Here is a 20,763-nt window from a genome sequence, read left to right as displayed (position 1 = left end):
ATCAGGGAGGCTGTCTTAACTTGCAGCTCACAGCAAGTGCAGGTGTTACCACTTAGTGAGGATTCTGCTGCAAGGACTTCTGGTAGCTGTAGTCATCAGGTTAGCAAGGAACAGACTCACACCCAATCCCACAGTGGGGAAAGGGGGGGGAGTAGCCTACAGTGAGGCACTCCAAAGTTGGGCATAAATTACCCCGGTGCAGCACCCTATTAGATTTCTGAAGATTCCACCCTTCAGAAAACTTACAAATGTGTTGAAAAAAAGAGGAGAGGGGCGCACTCCAGTTCCCTGCACAGTAAACCTTCCCAGCCACAGGTGTTCTCCTCCGACCGGTTTCTGTGCCAATACACGTCATCAGGGAGGCTGTCTTAACTTGCAGCTCACAGCAAGTGCAGGTGTTACCACTTAGTGAGGATTCTGCTGCAAGGACTTCTGGTAGCTGTAGTCATCAGGTTAGCAAGGAACAGACTCACACCCAATCCCACAGTGGGGAAAGGGGGGGAGTAGCCTACAGTGAGGCACTCCAAAGTTGGGCATAAATTACCCCGGTGCAGCACCCTATTAGATTTCTGAAGATTCCACCCTTCAGAAAACTTACAAATGTGTTGAAAAAAAGAGGAGAGGGGCGCACTCCAGTTCCCTGCACAGTAAACCTTCCCAGCCACAGGTGTTCTCCTCCGACCGGTTTCTGTGCCAATACACGTCATCAGGGAGGCTGTCTTAACTTGCAGCTCACAGCAAGTGCAGGTGTTACCACTTAGTGAGGATTCTGCTGCAAGGACTTCTGGTAGCTGTAGTCATCAGGTTAGCAAGGAACAGACTCACACCCAATCCCACAGTGGGGAAAGGGGGGGGAGTAGCCTACAGTGAGGCACTCCAAAGTTGGGCATAAATTACCCCGGTGCAGCACCCTATTAGATTTCTGAAGATTCCACCCTTCAGAAAACTTACAAATGTGTTGAAAAAAAGAGGAGAGGGGCGCACTCCAGTTCCCTGCACAGTAAACCTTCCCAGCCACAGGTGTTCTCCTCCGACCGGTTTCTGTGCCAATACACGTCATCAGGGAGGCTGTCTTAACTTGCAGCTCACAGCAAGTGCAGGTGTTACCACTTAGTGAGGATTCTGCTGCAAGGACTTCTGGTAGCTGTAGTCATCAGGTTAGCAAGGAACAGACTCACACCCAATCCCACAGTGGGGAAAGGGGGGGAGTAGCCTACAGTGAGGCACTCCAAAGTTGGGCATAAATTACCCCGGTGCAGCACCCTATTAGATTTCTGAAGATTCCACCCTTCAGAAAACTTACAAATGTGTTGAAAAAAAGAGGAGAGGGGCGCACTCCAGTTCCCTGCACAGTAAACCTTCCCAGCCACAGGTGTTCTCCTCCGACCGGTTTCTGTGCCAATACACGTCATCAGGGAGGCTGTCTTAACTTGCAGCTCACAGCAAGTGCAGGTGTTACCACTTAGTGAGGATTCTGCTGCAAGGACTTCTGGTAGCTGTAGTCATCAGGTTAGCAAGGAACAGACTCACACCCAATCCCACAGTGGGGAAAGGGGGGGAGTAGCCTACAGTGAGGCACTCCAAAGTTGGGCATAAATTACCCCGGTGCAGCACCCTATTAGATTTCTGAAGATTCCACCCTTCAGAAAACTTACAAATGTGTTGAAAAAAAGAGGAGAGGGGCGCACTCCAGTTCCCTGCACAGTAAACCTTCCCAGCCACAGGTGTTCTCCTCCGACCGGTTTCTGTGCCAATACACGTCATCAGGGAGGCTGTCTTAACTTGCAGCTCACAGCAAGTGCAGGTGTTACCACTTAGTGAGGATTCTGCTGCAAGGACTTCTGGTAGCTGTAGTCATCAGGTTAGCAAGGAACAGACTCACACCCAATCCCACAGTGGGGAAAGGGGGGGAGTAGCCTACAGTGAGGCACTCCAAAGTTGGGCATAAATTACCCCGGTGCAGCACCCTATTAGATTTCTGAAGATTCCACCCTTCAGAAAACTTACAAATGTGTTGAAAAAAAGAGGAGAGGGGCGCACTCCAGTTCCCTGCACAGTAAACCTTCCCAGCCACAGGTGTTCTCCTCCGACCGGTTTCTGTGCCAATACACGTCATCAGGGAGGCTGTCTTAACTTGCAGCTCACAGCAAGTGCAGGTGTTACCACTTAGTGAGGATTCTGCTGCAAGGACTTCTGGTAGCTGTAGTCATCAGGTTAGCAAGGAACAGACTCACACCCAATCCCACAGTGGGGAAAGGGGGGGAGTAGCCTACAGTGAGGCACTCCAAAGTTGGGCATAAATTACCCCGGTGCAGCACCCTATTAGATTTCTGAAGATTCCACCCTTCAGAAAACTTACAAATGTGTTGAAAAAAAGAGGAGAGGGGCGCACTCCAGTTCCCTGCACAGTAAACCTTCCCAGCCACAGGTGTTCTCCTCCGACCGGTTTCTGTGCCAATACACGTCATCAGGGAGGCTGTCTTAACTTGCAGCTCACAGCAAGTGCAGGTGTTACCACTTAGTGAGGATTCTGCTGCAAGGACTTCTGGTAGCTGTAGTCATCAGGTTAGCAAGGAACAGACTCACACCCAATCCCACAGTGGGGAAAGGGGGGGAGTAGCCTACAGTGAGGCACTCCAAAGTTGGGCATAAATTACCCCGGTGCAGCACCCTATTAGATTTCTGAAGATTCCACCCTTCAGAAAACTTACAAATGTGTTGAAAAAAAGAGGAGAGGGGCGCACTCCAGTTCCCTGCACAGTAAACCTTCCCAGCCACAGGTGTTCTCCTCCGACCGGTTTCTGTGCCAATACACGTCATCAGGGAGGCTGTCTTAACTTGCAGCTCACAGCAAGTGCAGGTGTTACCACTTAGTGAGGATTCTGCTGCAAGGACTTCTGGTAACCTGATGACTACAGCTACCAGAAGTCCTTGCAGCACAATCCTCACTAAGTGTTAACACCTGCACTTGCTGTGAGAAACCGGTCGGAGGAGAACACCTGTGGCTGAGAAGGTGTACTGTGCAGGGAACTGGAGTGCGCCCCTCTCCTCCTTTTTTTCTCACCATATTTCCAAGTTTTCTGAAGGGTGGAATCTTCAGAAATCTTGTTGGGTGCTGCACCGGGGTAATTTATGCCCTACTTTGGAGTGCCTCACTGTAGGCTACTCCCCCCCTTTCCCCACTGTGGGATTGGGTGTGAGTCTGTTCCCTGCAAACCTGATGACTACAGCTACCAGAAGTCCTTGCAGCACAATCCTCACTAAGTGTTAACACCTGCACTTGCTGTGAGCTGCAAGTTAAGACAGCCTCCCTGATGACGTGTATTGGCACAGAAACCGGTCGGAGGAGAACACCTGTGGCTGAGAAGGTGTACTGTGCAGGGAACTGGAGTGCGCCCCTCTCCTCCTTTTTTTCTCACCATATTTCCAAGTTTTCTGAAGGGTGGAATCTTCAGAAATCTTGTTGGGTGCTGCACCGGGGTAATTTATGCCCTACTTTGGAGTGCCTCACTGTAGGCTACTCCCCCCCTTTCCCCACTGTGGGATTGGGTGTGAGTCTGTTCCCTGCAAACCTGATGACTACAGCTACCAGAAGTCCTTGCAGCACAATCCTCACTAAGTGTTAACACCTGCACTTGCTGTGAGCTGCAAGTTAAGACAGCCTCCCTGATGACGTGTATTGGCACAGAAACCGGTCGGAGGAGAACACCTGTGGCTGAGAAGGTGTACTGTGCAGGGAACTGGAGTGCGCCCCTCTCCTCCTTTTTTTCTCACCATATTTCCAAGTTTTCTGAAGGGTGGAATCTTCAGAAATCTTGTTGGGTGCTGCACCGGGGTAATTTATGCCCTACTTTGGAGTGCCTCACTGTAGGCTACTCCCCCCCTTTCCCCACTGTGGGATTGGGTGTGAGTCTGTTCCCTGCAAACCTGATGACTACAGCTACCAGAAGTCCTTGCAGCACAATCCTCACTAAGTGTTAACACCTGCACTTGCTGTGAGCTGCAAGTTAAGACAGCCTCCCTGATGACGTGTATTGGCACAGAAACCGGTCGGAGGAGAACACCTGTGGCTGAGAAGGTGTACTGTGCAGGGAACTGGAGTGCGCCCCTCTCCTCCTTTTTTTCTCACCATATTTCCAAGTTTTCTGAAGGGTGGAATCTTCAGAAATCTTGTTGGGTGCTGCACCGGGGTAATTTATGCCCTACTTTGGAGTGCCTCACTGTAGGCTACTCCCCCCCTTTCCCCACTGTGGGATTGGGTGTGAGTCTGTTCCCTGCAAACCTGATGACTACAGCTACCAGAAGTCCTTGCAGCACAATCCTCACTAAGTGTTAACACCTGCACTTGCTGTGAGCTGCAAGTTAAGACAGCCTCCCTGATGACGTGTATTGGCACAGAAACCGGTCGGAGGAGAACACCTGTGGCTGAGAAGGTGTACTGTGCAGGGAACTGGAGTGCGCCCCTCTCCTCCTTTTTTTCTCACCATATATATATATATATATATATATATATATATATATATATATATATATTTATATATTCAGTCAATTGTGAAAAGGTCAATTGGGACCCTTTAAATTCGGTCAATTGTCCATTCGAACAATTGTAAACGAACAATTAGGGTAATACCGGTGGGGCTAGCAGCAAGAGGGTTTCCCGGAGTTCTTAGTAAGAGCAGTAATCTGTGCTACGGGTTCTTTGAGCAGTAGGAAGTTATACTAGGGTGCTGACTAGGAGCAGGAAGCTGTGCTAGGGTGATGACTAGCAGCAGGAAGCTGTGCTAGGACACTGACTAGCAGCACGAAGCTGTGCTAGGGCTTCTTTGAGCAGCAGGAAGCTGTGCTATGGTGATGACTAGTAGCAGGAAGCTGTACTAGGGTAATGACTAGTAGCAGGAAGCTGTGCTAGGGTGATGACTAGGAGCAGGGCGCTGTGCTAGGGTAATGACTAGGAGCAGGACGCTGTGCTAAGGTGATGACTAGTAGCAGGAAGCTGTGCTAGGGTAATGACTAGTAGCAGGAAGCTGTGCTAGGGTGATGACTAGTACAGGAAACTGCTAGGGTGATGACTAGGAGCAGGACGCTGTGCTAGGGTGATGACTAGCAGCAGGAAGCTGTGCTAGGGTGATGACTAGTAGCAGGAAGCTGTGCTAGGGTGATGACTAGCAGCAGGAAACTGTGCTAGGGTAATGACTAGGAGCAGGAAGCTGTGCTAGGGTGATGACTAGCAGCAGGAAGCTGTGCTAGGGTAATGACTAGTAGCAGGAAGCTGTGCTAGGGTGATGACTAGCAGCAGGAAGCTGTGCTAGGGTAATGACTAGGAGCAGGAAGCTGTGCTAGGGTGATGACCAGGAGCAGGAAGCTGTGCTAAGGTGATGACCAGGAGCAGGACGCTGTGCTAGGGTGATGTCCAGTAGCAGGAGGCTGTGCTTGGGTAATGACCAGGAGCAGGACGCTGTGCTAGGGTGATGACCAGTAGCAGGAGGCTGTGCTTGGGTAATGACTAGGAGCAGGACGCTGTGCTAGGGTGATGGCCAGGAGCAGGAAGCTGTGCTTGGGTAATGACTAGGAGCAGGAAGCTGTGCTAGGGTGATGACCAGGAGCAGGAAGCTGTACTAGGGTAATGACTAGTAGCAGGAAGCTGTGCTAGGGTGATGACCAGTAGCAGGAAGCTGTGCTAGGGTAATGACTAGTAGCAGGAAGCTGTGCTAGGGTGATGACCAGTAGCAGGAAGCTGTGCTAGGGTAATGACTAGTAGCAGGAAGCTGTGCTAGGGTAATGACTAGCAGCAGGAAGCTGTGCTAGGGTGATGACTAGTAGCAGGAAGCTGTGTTAGGGTGATGACTAGTAGCAGGAAGCTCTGCTAGGGTGATGACTAGGAGCAGGAGGCTGTGCTTGGGTAATGACTAGTAGCAGGAAGCTGTGCTAGGGTGATGACTAGGAGCAGGAGGCTGTGCTGGATAATGACTAAGAGCAGGACGCTGTGCTAGGGTGATGACTAGTAGCAGGAAGCTGTGCTAGGGTGATGACTAGTAGCAGGAAGCTGTGCTAGGACACTGACTAGCAGCAGGAAGCTGTACTATGGTGATGACTAGGAGCAGGAAGCTGTGCTAGGGTGATGACTAGTAGCAGGAAGCTGTACTAGGGTGATGACTAGTAGCAGGAAGCTGTGCTAGGATGATGACTAGGAGAAGGACGCTGTGGTAGGGTGATGACTAGTAGCAGGAGGCTGTGCTAGGGTGATGACCAGGAGCAGGACGCTGTGCTAGGGTGATGACTAGTAGCAGGAAGCTGTGCTAGGGTGATGACTAGTAGCAGGAAGCTGTGCTTGGGTGATGACTAGGAGCAGGACGCTGTGCTAGGGTGATGACTAGTAGCAGGAAGCTGTGCTAGGGTGATGACTAGTAGCAGGAAGCTGTGCTAGGGTGATGACTAGGAGCAGGACGCTGTGCTAGGGTGATGACTAGTAGCAGGAGGCTGTGCTAGGGTGATGACTAGTAGCAGGAAGCTGTGCTTGGGTGATGACTAGGAGCAGGACGCTGTGCTAGGGTGATGACTAGTAGCATGAAGCTGTGCTAGGGTGATGACTAGTAGCAGGAAGCTATGCTAGGGTAATTACTAGTAGCAGAAATCTGTGCTAGGGTGATGACTAGTAGCAGGAAGCTGTGCTAGGGTAATGACTAGTAGCAGGAAGCTGTGCTAGGGTAATGACTAGCAGCAGGAAGCTGTGCTAGGACACTGACTAGCAGCAGGAAGCTGTACTAGGGTGATGACTAGGAGCAGGAAGCTGTGCTTGGGTAATGACTAGGAGCAGGGCGCTGTGCTAGGGTGATGACTAGTAGCAGGAAGCTGTGCTAGGGTGATGACCAGTAGCAGGAAGCTGTGCTTGGGTAATGACTAGGAGCAGGACGCTGTGCTAGGGTGATGACCAGCAGCAGGAAGCTGTGCTAGGGTGATGACTAGTAGCAGGAAGCTGTGCTAGGGTGATGACTAGGAGCAGGACGCTGTGCTAGGGTGATGACTAGTAGCAGGAGGCTGTGCTTGGGTAATGACTAGGAGCAGGGCGCTGTGCTAGGGTGATGACTAGTAGCAGGAAGCTGTGCTAGGGTGATGACTAGTAGCAGGAGGCTGTGCTTGGGTAATGACTAGGAGCAGGACGCTGTGCTAATGTGATGACTAGGAGCAGGACGCTGTGCTAGGGTGATAACTAGTAGCAGGAGACTGTGCTTGGGTAATGACTAGGAGCAGGACGTTGTGCTAGGTTGATGACTATTAGCAGGAGGCTGTGCTAGGGGGATGACTAGTAGCAGGAAGCTGTGCTAGGGTAATGACTAGCAGCAGGAAGCTGTGCTAGGGTGATGACTAGTAGCAGGAAGCTGTGCTTGGGTAATGACTAGTAGCAGGAAGCTGTGCTAGGGTGATGACTAGGAGCAGGACGCTGTGCTAGGGTGATGACTAGTAGCAGGAAGCTGTGCTAGGGTGATGACTAGTAGCAGGAAGCTGTACTAGGGTGATGACTAGTAGCAGGAGGCTGTGCTTGGGTAATGACTAGTAGCAGGAAGCTGTGCTAGGGTGATGACTAGGAGCAGGACGCTGTGCTAGGGTGATGACTAGTAGCAGGAAGCTGTGCTAGGGTGATGACTAGTAGCAGGAAGCTGTACTAGGGTGATGACTAGTAGCAGGAAGCTGTACTAGGGTGATGACTAGTAGCAGGAAGCTGTGCTAGGGTGATGACTAGGAGCAGGACGCTGTGCTAGGGGGGTGACTAGTAGCAGGAAGCTGTGTTTGGGTAATGACTAGTAGCAGGACGCTGTGCTAGGGTGATGACTAGTAGCAGGAAGCTGTACTAGGGTGATGACTAGTAGCAGGAAGCTGTGCTCTGGTAATGACTAGGAGCAGGAGGCTGTGCTAGGGTAATGACTAGCAGCAGGAAGCTGTGCTAGGACACTGACTAGCAGCAGGAAGCTGTACTAGGGTGATGACTAGGAGCAGGAAGCTGTGCTTGGGTAATGACTAGGAGCAGGGCGCTGTGCTAGGGTGATGACTAGTAGCAGGAAGCTGTGCTAGGGTGATGACCAGTAGCAGGAAGCTGTGCTTGGGTAATGACTAGGAGCAGGACGCTGTGCTAGGGTGATGACTAGTAGCAGGAAGCTGTGCTAGGGTGATGACTAGTAGCAGGAAGCTGTGCTAGGGTGATGACTAGGAGCGGGACGCTGTGCTAGGGTGATGACTAGTAGCGGAAGGCTGTGCTAGGGTGATGACTAGTAGCAGAAGGCTGTGCTTGGGTAATGACTAGGAGCAGGGCCCTGTGCTAGGGTATTGACTAGCAGCAGGAAGCTGTGCTAGGGTGATGACTAGTAGCAGGAGGCTGTGCTTGGGTATTGACTAGGAGCAGGACGCTGTGCTAGGGTGATGACTAGGAGCAGGACGCTGTGCTAGGGTGATGACTAGTAGCAGGAGGCTGTGCTTGGGTAATGACTAGGAGCAGGACGCTGTGCTAGGGTGATGACTAGTAGCAGGAAGCTGTGCTTGGGTAATGACTAGGAGCAGGACGCTGTGCTAGGGTGATGACTAGTAGCAGGAGGCTGTGCTTGGGTAATGACTAGTAGCAGGAAGCTGTGCTAGGGTGATAACTAGGAGCAGGACGCTGTGCTAGGGTGATGACTAGTAGCAGGAAGCTGTGCTAGGGTGATGACTAGTAGCAGGAAGCTGTACTAGGGTGATGACTAGTAGCAGAAAGCTGTACTAGGGTGATGACTAGTAGCAGGAAGCTGTGCTAGGGTGATGACTAGGAGCAGGACGCTGTGCTAGGGGGATGACTAGTAGCAGGAAGCTGTGCTTGGGTAATGACTAGTAGCAGGACGCTGTGCTAGGGTGATGACTAGTAGCAGGAGGCTGTGCTTGGGTAATGACTAGGAGCAGGACGCTGTGCTAGGGTGATGACTAGCAGCAGGAAGCGGTGCTACAGTGATGGCTAAAAGCAGGCAGGTGTGCTGGAGTTCTTAGTAAGAGAAGACATCTGTGCTAGGGGTTCTTTGAGCAGCAGGGCGCTGTGCTAGGGTGATGACTAGTAGCAGGAAGCTGTGCTAGGGTGATGACTAGTAGCAGGAGGCTGTGCTTGGGTAATGACTAGGAGCAGGACGCTGTGCTAGGGTGATGACTAGTAGCAGGAGGCTGTGCTTGGGTAATGACAAGGAGCAGGAAGCTGTGCTAAGGTGATGACCAGGAGCAGGAAGCTGTGCTAGGGTGATGACTAGGAGCAGGACGCTGTGCTAGGGTGATGACCAGTAGCAGGAAGCTGTACTAGGGTGATGACTAGCAGCAGGAAGCGGTGTTACGGTGATGGCTAAACGCAGGCAGGTGTGCTGGAGTTCTTAGTAAGAGAAGACATCTGTGCTCGGGGTTCTTTGAGTAGCAGGAAGCTGTGCTAGGGTGATGACTAGTAGCAGGAAGCTGTGCTAGGGTGATGACTAGGAGCAGGACGCTGTGCTAGAGTAATGACTAGGAGCAGAACGCTGTGCTAGGGTGATGACTAGTAGCAGGAAGCTGTGCTAGGGTAATGACTAGTAGCAGGAAGCTGTGCTAGGGTGATGACCAGGAGCAGGAGGCTGTGCTAGGGCTAGGGTGATGACCAGTAGCAGGAAGCTGTGCTTGGGTAATGACTAGGAGAGGGACGCTGTGCTAGGGTGATGACTAGGAGCAGGAAGCTGTACTAGGGTGATGACTAGTAGCAGGAAGCTGTGCTAGGGTGATGACTAGTAGCAGGAAGCTGTGCTAGGGTGATGACTAGTAGCAGGAAGCTGTGCTTGGGTAATGACTAGGAGCAGGACGCTGTGCTAGGGTGATGACTAGTAGCAGGAAGCTGTGCTTGGGTGATGACCAGTAGCAGGACGCTGTGCTAAGGTGATGACTAGGAGCAGGAAGCTGTGCTTGGGTAATGACTAGGAGCAGGGCGCTGTGCTAGGGTGATGACCAGTAGCAGGACGCTTTGCTAAGGTGATGACTAGTAGCAGGAAGCTGGCTAAGGTGATGACCAGGAGCAGGAGGCTGTGCTAGGGTGATGACTAGTAGCAGGAAGCTGTGCATGGGTAATTACTAGGAGCAGGAAGCTGTGCTAGGGTGATGACTAGGAGCAGGAAGCTGTGCTAGGGTGATGACTAGGAGCAGGACGCTGTGCTAGGGGAATGACTAGTAGCAGGAAGCTGTGCTAGGGGGATGACTAGGAGCAGGAAGCTGTGCTAGGGGGATGACTAGTAGCAGGAAGCTGTGCTAGGGGGATGACTAGGAGCAGGAAGCTGTACTAGGGTGATGACTAGTAGCAGGAAGCTGTGCTAGGGTGATGACTATCAGCAGGAAGCTGTGCTAGGGTGATGACTAGTAGCAGGAAGCTGTGCTAGGGTGATGACTAGTAGCAGGAAGCTGTGCTAGGGTGATGACTAGGAGCAGGACGCTGTGCTAGGGTGATGACCAGTAGCAGGAAGCTGTGCTAGGGTAATGACTAGTAGCAGGAGGCTGTGCTAGGGCTAGGGTGATGACCAGTAGCAGGAAGCTGTGCTTGGGTAATGACTAGGAGCAGGACGCTGTGCTAGGATGATGACTAGGAGCAGGAAGCTGTACTAGGGTGATGACTAGTAGCAGGAAGCTGTGCTAGGGTGATGACTAGTAGCAGGAAGCTGTGCTAGGGTGATGACTAGTAGCAGGAAGCTGTGCTTGGGTAATGACTAGGAGCAGGACGCTGTGCTAGGGTGATGACTAGTAGCAGGAAGCTGTGCTTGGGTGATGACCAGTAGCAGGACGCTGTGCTAAGGTGATGACTAGGAGCAGGAAGCTGTGCTTGGGTAATGACTAGGAGCAGGGCGCTGTGCTAGGGTGATGACCAGTAGCAGGACGCTTTGCTAAGGTGATGACTAGTAGCAGGAAGCTGGCTAAGGTGATGACCAGGAGCAGGAGGCTGTGCTAGGGTGATGACTAGTAGCAGGAAGCTGTGCATGGGTAATTACTAGGAGCAGGAAGCTGTGCTAGGATGATGACTAGGAGCAGGAAGCTGTGCTAAGGTGATGACCAGGAGCAGGAAGCTGTGCTAGGGTGATGACTAGGAGCAGGACGCTGTGCTAGGGTGATGACCAGTAGCAGGAAGCTGTACTAGGGTGATGACTAGCAGCAGGAAGCGGTGTTACGGTGATGGCTAAACGCAGGCAGGTGTGCTGGAGTTCTTAGTAAGAGAAGACATCTGTGCTCGGGGTTCTTTGAGTAGCAGGAAGCTGTGCTAGGGTGATGACTAGTAGCAGGAAGCTGTGCTAGGGTGATGACTAGGAGCAGGACGCTGTGCTAGAGTAATGACTAGGAGCAGAACGCTGTGCTAGGGTGATGACTAGTAGCAGGAAGCTGTGCTAGGGTAATGACTAGTAGCAGGAAGCTGTGCTAGGGTGATGACCAGGAGCAGGAGGCTGTGCTAGGGCTAGGGTGATGACCAGTAGCAGGAAGCTGTGCTTGGGTAATGACTAGGAGAGGGACGCTGTGCTAGGGTGATGACTAGGAGCAGGAAGCTGTACTAGGGTGATGACTAGTAGCAGGAAGCTGTGCTAGGGTGATGACTAGTAGCAGGAAGCTGTGCTAGGGTGATGACTAGTAGCAGGAAGCTGTGCTTGGGTAATGACTAGGAGCAGGACGCTGTGCTAGGGTGATGACTAGTAGCAGGAAGCTGTGCTTGGGTGATGACCAGTAGCAGGACGCTGTGCTAAGGTGATGACTAGGAGCAGGAAGCTGTGCTTGGGTAATGACTAGGAGCAGGGCGCTGTGCTAGGGTGATGACCAGTAGCAGGACGCTTTGCTAAGGTGATGACTAGTAGCAGGAAGCTGGCTAAGGTGATGACCAGGAGCAGGAGGCTGTGCTAGGGTGATGACTAGTAGCAGGAAGCTGTGCATGGGTAATTACTAGGAGCAGGAAGCTGTGCTAGGGTGATGACTAGGAGCAGGAAGCTGTGCTAGGGTGATGACTAGGAGCAGGACGCTGTGCTAGGGGAATGACTAGTAGCAGGAAGCTGTGCTAGGGGGATGACTAGGAGCAGGAAGCTGTGCTAGGGGGATGACTAGTAGCAGGAAGCTGTGCTAGGGGGATGACTAGGAGCAGGAAGCTGTACTAGGGTGATGACTAGTAGCAGGAAGCTGTGCTAGGGTGATGACTATCAGCAGGAAGCTGTGCTAGGGTGATGACTAGTAGCAGGAAGCTGTGCTAGGGTGATGACTAGTAGCAGGAAGCTGTGCTAGGGTGATGACTAGGAGCAGGACGCTGTGCTAGGGTGATGACCAGTAGCAGGAAGCTGTGCTAGGGTAATGACTAGTAGCAGGAGGCTGTGCTAGGGCTAGGGTGATGACCAGTAGCAGGAAGCTGTGCTTGGGTAATGACTAGGAGCAGGACGCTGTGCTAGGATGATGACTAGGAGCAGGAAGCTGTACTAGGGTGATGACTAGTAGCAGGAAGCTGTGCTAGGGTGATGACTAGTAGCAGGAAGCTGTGCTAGGGTGATGACTAGTAGCAGGAAGCTGTGCTTGGGTAATGACTAGGAGCAGGACGCTGTGCTAGGGTGATGACTAGTAGCAGGAAGCTGTGCTTGGGTGATGACCAGTAGCAGGACGCTGTGCTAAGGTGATGACTAGGAGCAGGAAGCTGTGCTTGGGTAATGACTAGGAGCAGGGCGCTGTGCTAGGGTGATGACCAGTAGCAGGACGCTTTGCTAAGGTGATGACTAGTAGCAGGAAGCTGGCTAAGGTGATGACCAGGAGCAGGAGGCTGTGCTAGGGTGATGACTAGTAGCAGGAAGCTGTGCATGGGTAATTACTAGGAGCAGGAAGCTGTGCTAGGATGATGACTAGGAGCAGGAAGCTGTGCTAGGGTGATGACTAGTAGCAGGAAGCTGTGCTAGGGTGATGACTAGTAGCAGGAAGCTGTGCTTGGGTAATGACTAGGAGCAGGACGCTGTGCTAGGGTGATGACTAGTAGCAGGAAGCTGTGCTAGGGTGATGACTAGTAGCAGGAAGCTGTGCTAGGGTGATGACTAGTAGCAGGAAGCTGTACTAGGGGGATGACTAGTAGCAGGAAGCTGTGCTAGGGTGATGACTAGGAGCAGGAAGCTGTGCTAGGATGATGACTAGGAGCAGGAAGCTGTGCTAGGGTGATGACTAGGAGCAGGACGCTGTGCTAGGGGGATGACTAGTAGCAGGAAGCTGTGCTAGGGGGATGACTAGGAGCAGGAAGCTGTGCTAGGGGGATGACTAGTAGCAGGAAGCTGTGCTAGGGGGATGACTAGGAGTAGGAAGCTGTACTAGGGTGATGACTAGTAGCAGGAAGCTGTGCTAGGGTGATGACTATCAGCAGGAAGCTGTGCTAGGGTGATGACTAGTAGCAGGAAGCTGTGCTAGGGTGATGACTAGTAGCAGGAAGCTGTGCTAGGGTGATGACTAGGAGCAGGACGCTGTGCTAGGGTGATGACCAGTAGCAGGAAGCTGTGCTAGGGTGATGACCAGTAGCAGGAAGCTGTGCTTGGGTAATGACTAGGAGCAGGACGCTGTGCTAGGGTGATGACTAGTAGCAGGAAGCTGTGCTAGGGTGATGACTAGTAGCAGGAAGCTGTGCTAGGGTGATGACTAGTAGCAGGAAACTGTGCTAAGGTGATGACCAGGAGCAGGACGCTGTGCTAGGGTGATGACTAGTAGCAGGAAGCTGTGCTAGGGTGATGACCAGGAGCAGGACGCTGTGCTTGGGTAATGACTAGTAGCAGGACGCTGTGCTAAGGTTCTGACTAGTAGCAGGAGGCTGTGCTTGGGTAATGACTAGGAGCAGGAAGCTGTACTAGGGTGATGACTAGTAGCAGGAGGCTGTGCTAAGGTGATGACCAGGAGCAGGAAGCTGTACTAGGGTAATGACTAGGAGCAGGAAGCTGTGCTTGGGTAATGACTAGGAGCAGGAAGCTGTACTAGGGTGATGACTAGTAGCAGGAAGCTTTACTAGGGTGATGACTAGTAGCAGGAAGCTGTGCTAGGGTAATGACTAGGAGCAGGGCGCTGTGCTAGGGTGATGACTAGTAGCAGGAAGCTGTGCTTGGGTAATGACTAGGAGCAGGGCGCTGTGCTAGGGTGATGACTAGTAGCAGGAAGCTGTGCTAGGGTGATGACTAGTAGCAGGAAGCTGTGCTAGGGTTCTGACTAGTAGCAGGAGGCTGTGCTTGGGTAATGACTAGGAGCAGGGCGCTGTGCTAGGGTGATGACTAGTAGCAGGAAGCTGTGCTTGGGTGATGACTAGTAGCAGGAAGCTGTGCTAAGGTGATGACCAGTAGCAGGAGGCTGTGCTTGGGTAATGACTAGGAGCAGGGCGCTGTGCTAGGGTGATGACTAGTAGCAGGAAGCTGTGCTAAGGTGATGACCAGTAGCAGGAGGCTGTGCTTGGGTAATGACTAGGAGCAGGAAGCTGTACTAGGGTGATGACTAGTAGCAGGAAGCTGTGCTTGGGTAATGACTAGGAGCAGGGCGCTGTGCTACGGTGATGACTAGTAGCAGGAAGATGTGCTTGGGTGATGACCAGTAGCAGGAAGCTGTGCTAGGGTGATGACCAGTAGCAGGAAGCTGTGCTTGGGTAATGACTAGGAGCAGGACGCTGTGCTAGGGTGATGACTAGTAGCAGGAAGCTGTGCTAGGGTGATGACTAGTAGCAGGAAGCTGTGCTAGGGTGATGACTAGTAGCAGGAAACTGTGCTAAGGTGATGACCAGGAGCAGGACGCTGTGCTAGGGTGATGACTAGTAGCAGGAAGCTGTGCTAGGGTGATGACCAGGAGCAGGACGCTGTGCTTGGGTAATGACTAGTAGCAGGACGCTGTGCTAAGGTTCTGACTAGTAGCAGGAGGCTGTGCTTGGGTAATGACTAGGAGCAGGAAGCTGTACTAGGGTGATGACTAGTAGCAGGAGGCTGTGCTAAGGTGATGACCAGGAGCAGGAAGCTGTACTAGGGTAATGACTAGGAGCATGAAGCTGTGCTTGGGTAATGACTAGGAGCAGGAAGCTGTACTAGGGTGATGACTAGTAGCAGGAAGCTTTACTAGGGTGATGACTAGTAGCAGGAACCTGTGCTAGTGTAATGACTAGGAGCAGGGCGCTGTGCTAGGGTGATGACTAGTAGCAGGAAGCTGTGCTTGGGTAATGGCTAGGAGCAGGGCGCTGTGCTAGGGTGATGACTAGTAGCAGGAAGCTGTGCTAGGGTGATGACTAGTAGCAGGAAGCTGTGCTAGGGTTCTGACTAGTAGCAGGAGGCTGTGCTTGGGTAATGACTAGGAGCAGGGCGCTGTGCTAGGGTGATGACTAGTAGCAGGACGCTGTGCTTGGGTGATGACTAGTAGCAGGAAGCTGTGCTAAGGTGATCACCAGTAGCAGGAGGCTGTGCTTGGGTAATGACTAGGAGCAGGGCGCTGTGCTAGGGTGATGACTAGTAGCAGGAAGCTGTGCTAAGGTGATGACCAGTAGCAGGAGGCTGTGCTTGGGTAATGACTAGGAGCAGGAAGCTGTACTAGGGTGATGACTAGGAGCAGGAAGCTGTGCTTGGGTGATGACTAGGAGCAGGGCGCTGTGCTAGGGTGATGACTAGTAGCAGGAAGCTGTGCTAAGGTGATGACCAGTAGCAGGAGGCTGTGCTTGGGTAATGACTAGGAGCAGGAAGCTGTGCTTGGGTAATGACTAGGAGCAGGGCGCTGTGCTACGGTGATGACTAGTAGCAGGAAGATGTGCTTGGGTGATGACCAGTAGCAGGAAGCTGTGCTTGGGTGATGACTAGTAGCAGGAAGCTGTGCTAGGGGGATGACTAGTAGCAGGAGGCTGTGCTAGGGTGATGACTAGCAGCAGGCAGGTGTGTGAGTTCTTAGTAAGAGAAGACATCTGTGCTAGGGGTTCTTTGAGCAGCAGGAAGCTATGCTAGGTGGATGACTAGTAGCAGGAAGCTGTACTAGGGTGATGACTAGGAGCAGGACGCTGTGCTAGGGTGATGACTAGTAGCAGGAGGCTGTGCTTGGGTAATGACTAATAGCAGGATGCTGTGCTAAGGTGATGACCAGTAGCAAGAAGCGGTGCTTGGGTAATGACTAGGAGCAGGACGCTGTGCTAAGGTGATGACCAGTAGCAGGAAGCTGTGCTAGGGTGATGACTAGCAGCAGGAAGCTGTGCTAGGGTGATGACTAGGAGCAGGAAACTGTGCTAGGGTGATGACCAGGAGCAGGAAGCTGTGCTAGGGTGATGACTAGGAGCAGGACGCTGTGCTAAGGTGATGACCAGTAGCAGGAAGCGGTGCTTGGGTAATGACTAGGAGCAGGACGCTGTGCTAAGGTGATGACCAGTAGCAGGAAGCTGTGCTAGGGTGATGACTAGCAGCAGGAAGCTGTGCTAGGGTGATGACTAGCAGCAGGAAGCTGTACTAGGGTAATGACTAGCAACAGGAAGTGTTGCTACGGTGATGGCTAAAAGCAGGCAGGTGTGCTGGAGTTCTTAGTAAGAGAAGACATCTGTGCTAGGGGTTCTTTGAGCAGCAGGAAACTGTGCGAGGGTGATTACTATGAGCAGGTAGCTGTGCTAAGGTGATGACCCGGAGCAGGAAGCTGTGCTAGCAGCTTTCCTAGGGCATCATCTGGCAGCAGGGCCCTTTCCTAGGGCATTACCTGGCAGCAGGGCCCTTCCCTTGGACATTACCTGGCAGCAGGGCCCTTCTGTAGGGCATTATCTGATAGCAGGCAGTAGAGAAAAGCCCTGCAGCTGGGCCCTTCCCTTGGGCATTACCTGGCAGCAGGGCCCTTCTGTAGTGCATTATCTGGCAGCAGGCGGCAGGGAAATGCCCTGCAGGAGGGCCCTTTCCTAGGGCATTATCTGGCGCAGGGCCCTTCCCTGGGGCATTACCTGGCAGCAGGGCCCTTCTGTAGGCATTATTTGGCAGCAGATGGTAGGGAAATGTCCTGCAGCAGGGTCCATCCCTTGGGATTTACCTGGCAGCAGGGCCCTTCTCATTACCTGGCAGCAGGCGATAGGGAAATGCCCTGCAGCAGAGCTCTTCCCAGGGTCATTATCTGGCAGTAGGGCCCTTCTCTGGCAGCAGAGCCCTTCCCCGGGGCATTATCTGGCAGCAGGGCCCTTCTCTTGGGCATTACCTGGCAGCAGGGCCCTTTCCCAGGGCATTACCAGGCAGCAAGGCCCTTCTGTAGGGCATTATCTGGCAGCAGGTGGTAGGGAAATGCCCTGCAGTAGGGCCCTTTGCTAGGGCATTATCTGGTGCAAGGCCCTTCCCTGGGGCATTACCTGACAGCAGGGCCATTCAACGGGCATTATCTGGCAGCAGGTCCCTTCCCTGGCAGCAGAGCCCTTCCCCGGGGGCATTATCTGGCACCAGGGTTCTTCCCTGGGGCATTATCTGGCAGCAGGGCCCTTCCCTGTGGCATTATCTGGCAGCAGGGCCCTTCTGTAGGCCATTAGCTGGCAGCGGGTGGTAGGGAAAAGCCCTGCATTAGGGCCCTTTGCTAGGGCATTATCTGGTGCAAGGCCCTTCCCTAGGGCATTACCTGACAGCAGGACCCTTCTGTAGGGCATTATCTGGCAGCGGGGCCCTTCTCCTGGACATTACCTGGCAGCAGGGCCCTTCTGTAGTGCATTATCTGGCAGCAGGTGGTAGGGAAATGCCCTGCAGTAGGGCCCTTTCCTATGGCATTATCTGGCGCAGGGCCATTCCCTAGGGCATTATCTGGCAGCAGGGCCCTTCCCTAGGGCATTACCTGGCAGCAGGGCCCTTCTGTATGGCATTATCTGGCAGCAGGGCCCTTCTGTGGGGCATTATCTGGCAGAAGGGCCCTTCTGTAGGGCATTATCTGGCAGCAGGGCAATTCTGTGGGGCATTATTTGGCAGCAGGCGGTAGGGAAACGTCCTTTAGCAGGGCCCTTCGCTTGGGCATTACCTGGCCGCAGGGCACTTCCCTTGGGCATTACCTGGCAGCAGGCGATAGGGAAATGCCCTGCAGCAGGGCCCTTCCCTGGGGCATTATCTGGCAGCAGGGCCCTTCCCCGGGGCATTATCTGGCAGCAGGGTCCTTCCCTGGGGCATAATCTGGTAGCAGGGCCCTTCCCTAGGGCATTATCTAGCAGCAGGCAAAAGTGAAATGCCCTGCAGCAGGGCCCTTCTCTTGGGCATTACCTGGCAGCAGGGCTCTTCTGTGGGGGATTATCTGGCAGCAGAGCCCTTTCCTAGGGCATTACCTGGCAGCAGATCCCTTCCCTGGGGCATTATCCGGTAGCAGAGCCCTTCCCTAGTGCATCATCTGGCAGCAGGGCCCTTCCCTAGGGCATTACCTGGCAGCAGGGCCCTTCCTCGCAGCATCATCTGGCAGTAGGGCCCTTACCTGGAGCATTATCTGGCAGCTGGGCCCTTCTCTTGGGCATTATCTGGCGGCAGGGCCCTTCCCTAGGGCATTATCCAGCAGCAGGAGATAGGGAAATGCCCTGCAGCAGGGCCCTTCTCTTGGTCATTATCTGGCAGGAGGGCCCTTCCCTGGGCATTATCCGGCAGCAGGGCCCTTCCCTAGGGCATTATCTGGCAGGAGGGCCCTTCCCTGGGGCATTATGCGGTAGCAGGGTCCTTCCCTAGGGCATCATCTCGCAGCAGGGCCCTTCCCTAGGGCATTATCCAGCAGGAGGCGATAGGGAAATCAGGGTCCTTCCGTTGCACATTACCTGGAAGCAGGGCCCTTTCCTGGGGCATTACCTGGCAGCAGGGCCCTTTCCTAGGGCATTACCTGGCATCAGGGCCCTTCCCTTGGGCATTACCTGGCGGCAGGGCCTTCCATAGGGCATTACCTGGCAGCAGATCCCTTCCCTTGGGCATTACCTGGCAGCAGGCAGTAGAGAAATACCCTGAAGCAGAGCCCTTTGCTAGGGCATTATCTGGCAGCAGGGCCCTTCCCTTGGGAATTACCTGGCGGCAGGGCCTTCCATAGGGCATTACCTGGCAGCAGAACCCTTCCCTTGGGCATTACCTGGCAACAGGCAATAGAGAAATACCCTGAAGCAGAGCCCTTTGCTAGGGCATTATCTGGCAGCAGGGCCCTTCCCTTGGGAATTACCTGGCGGCAGGGCCTTCCATAGGGCATTACCTGGCAGCAGAACCCTTCCCTTGGGCATTACCTGGCAGCAGGCAGTAGAGCCTTTTGCTAGGGCATTATCTGGCAGCAGGGCCCTTCCCTTGGGAATTACCTGGCGGCAGGGCCTGTCATAGGGCATTACCTGGCAGCAGGCAGTAGAGCCCTTTGCTAGGGCATTATCTGGCAGCAGGGCCCTTCCCTTGGGAATTACCTGGCGGCAGGGCCTTCCATAGGGCATTATCTGGCAGCAGGGCCCTTCCCTTGGGAATTACCTGGCGGCAGGGCCTTCCATAGGGCATTACCTGGCAGCAGAACCCTTCCCTTGGGCATTACCTGGCAGCAGGCAGTAGAGCCCTTTGTTAGGGCATTACCTGGCAGCAGGGCCCTTTCCCAGGGCAGTACCTGGCAGCAGGGCCCGTCTCTTGGGCCTAAGGGACAAAGTGCCCTCTACGTTGCCAGAAAGGCACACACAGCCTCCAGGGTGGGACTGAGAGAGTTCTAGGATGAATGGAATGGAGACAGCCCCCTCCAGACCAGGGTGCGACTGAGAGAACTCTGGGGTGGGCGAGAAGGCAGGGTTGGACAGGGCGTGAGGGAGGTGGTTCTGGGTGAGAGGGATAAGGGTCTCCATCTCTAGTGTGAGAAACAGCCAGCTCTGGCCCGGCGACCTAGGCCGGTACGCGGTGGAACTTGAGAGAGGGCCAGAGGGCAGTACAATCCGATAATGCCTGATGGGCTTCACTAAACAGAGCAAGGATTGCCCGCGCGCAGAGGAATACTTTCTGTCGCATATTCGGTGAGTATTATTCCTACGCGTCCAGAGAGTTGATGAAGGTGCCCCCGTCGCTTAGTGCCAGGTCCTCCGGAATGCTTTCCCGCACGTGGGCAATGCTGGGTGTTAGGCCATGCTCCATACGAAAGGCGCTCCATGTCATTTCGTGTTATTCGAGCGCCATCTAGTGGCCACGTGCTGCTAAGACTGTCAGAATATTGCCGCCGGTGGTCTCGTTATGATTTGTGGAGAAACGGTGCAAAAGCTTGTGATGCCCAGTGCTTTAACTGGGGTAAGACATTGAGAGGGGCCCTCATGGCGGCCGTGGCCAAGACGTGGTGGGCGTAAAGTGCGTAACGAAGACAGTCTGCTTGGTCAAATCTAACAAAACAGAAATGCAGCCATAAAAATAAAAAACGGCTCGAATGCTCGCTTTTAACAGGACTTCAGTGAAGACCAGTCTAACAGAAAGGGCCATTAATCCCAGGCCCCTTGCACCCCCTACCCCCACTCGCCTCCGCAATGCTTGCAGAATTACACAAAGCTAAAGGCATTCACTTGTATCTGACTAGTCGCTTATGTCGCCCAACTGTGCGTGCTTTGGAGCAATAGTTGTGGCTGCGGCGGTGGTTGTTGCTTCAGTGGTGTGAGTGGAGGGGGCGATGTGGATGTGCTGCTTCTGGGGCATTACCTGACAGCAGAGCCCAGTAGCACGTGTACCTAGGCAAGCGATGCATGAGATGCGCCCAGGTCTGATGGTGACGGAGGTGAAGATAGTGTGAAAGGTGAGTGACAGGTGTGGCAGTGGTAGTTCAGTGCCAGAAGCATGCCTGCCACAC

At 53.4% G+C, this 20,763-nt stretch overlaps 1 protein-coding gene across 1 annotated transcript in view; it reads left to right on the top strand.

The window, feature by feature from the left end:
* The window catches only part of LCK (LCK proto-oncogene, Src family tyrosine kinase), a 544,660-nt gene that overhangs the window by 428,575 nt on the left and 95,322 nt on the right, over positions 1 to 20,763 (top strand). The gene's annotated exons all lie outside the window — the stretch shown is intronic.

This window comes from Ambystoma mexicanum, chromosome 11 (assembly GCF_040938575.1).
Source record: "Ambystoma mexicanum isolate Mex_15411 chromosome 11, UKY_AmexF1_1, whole genome shotgun sequence".
NCBI classification, from domain to species: Eukaryota; Metazoa; Chordata; class Amphibia; order Caudata; family Ambystomatidae; genus Ambystoma; species Ambystoma mexicanum.
Note: the sequence above shows the minus strand (reverse complement) of the source record. Positions and strands in the feature narration are given on the sequence as shown.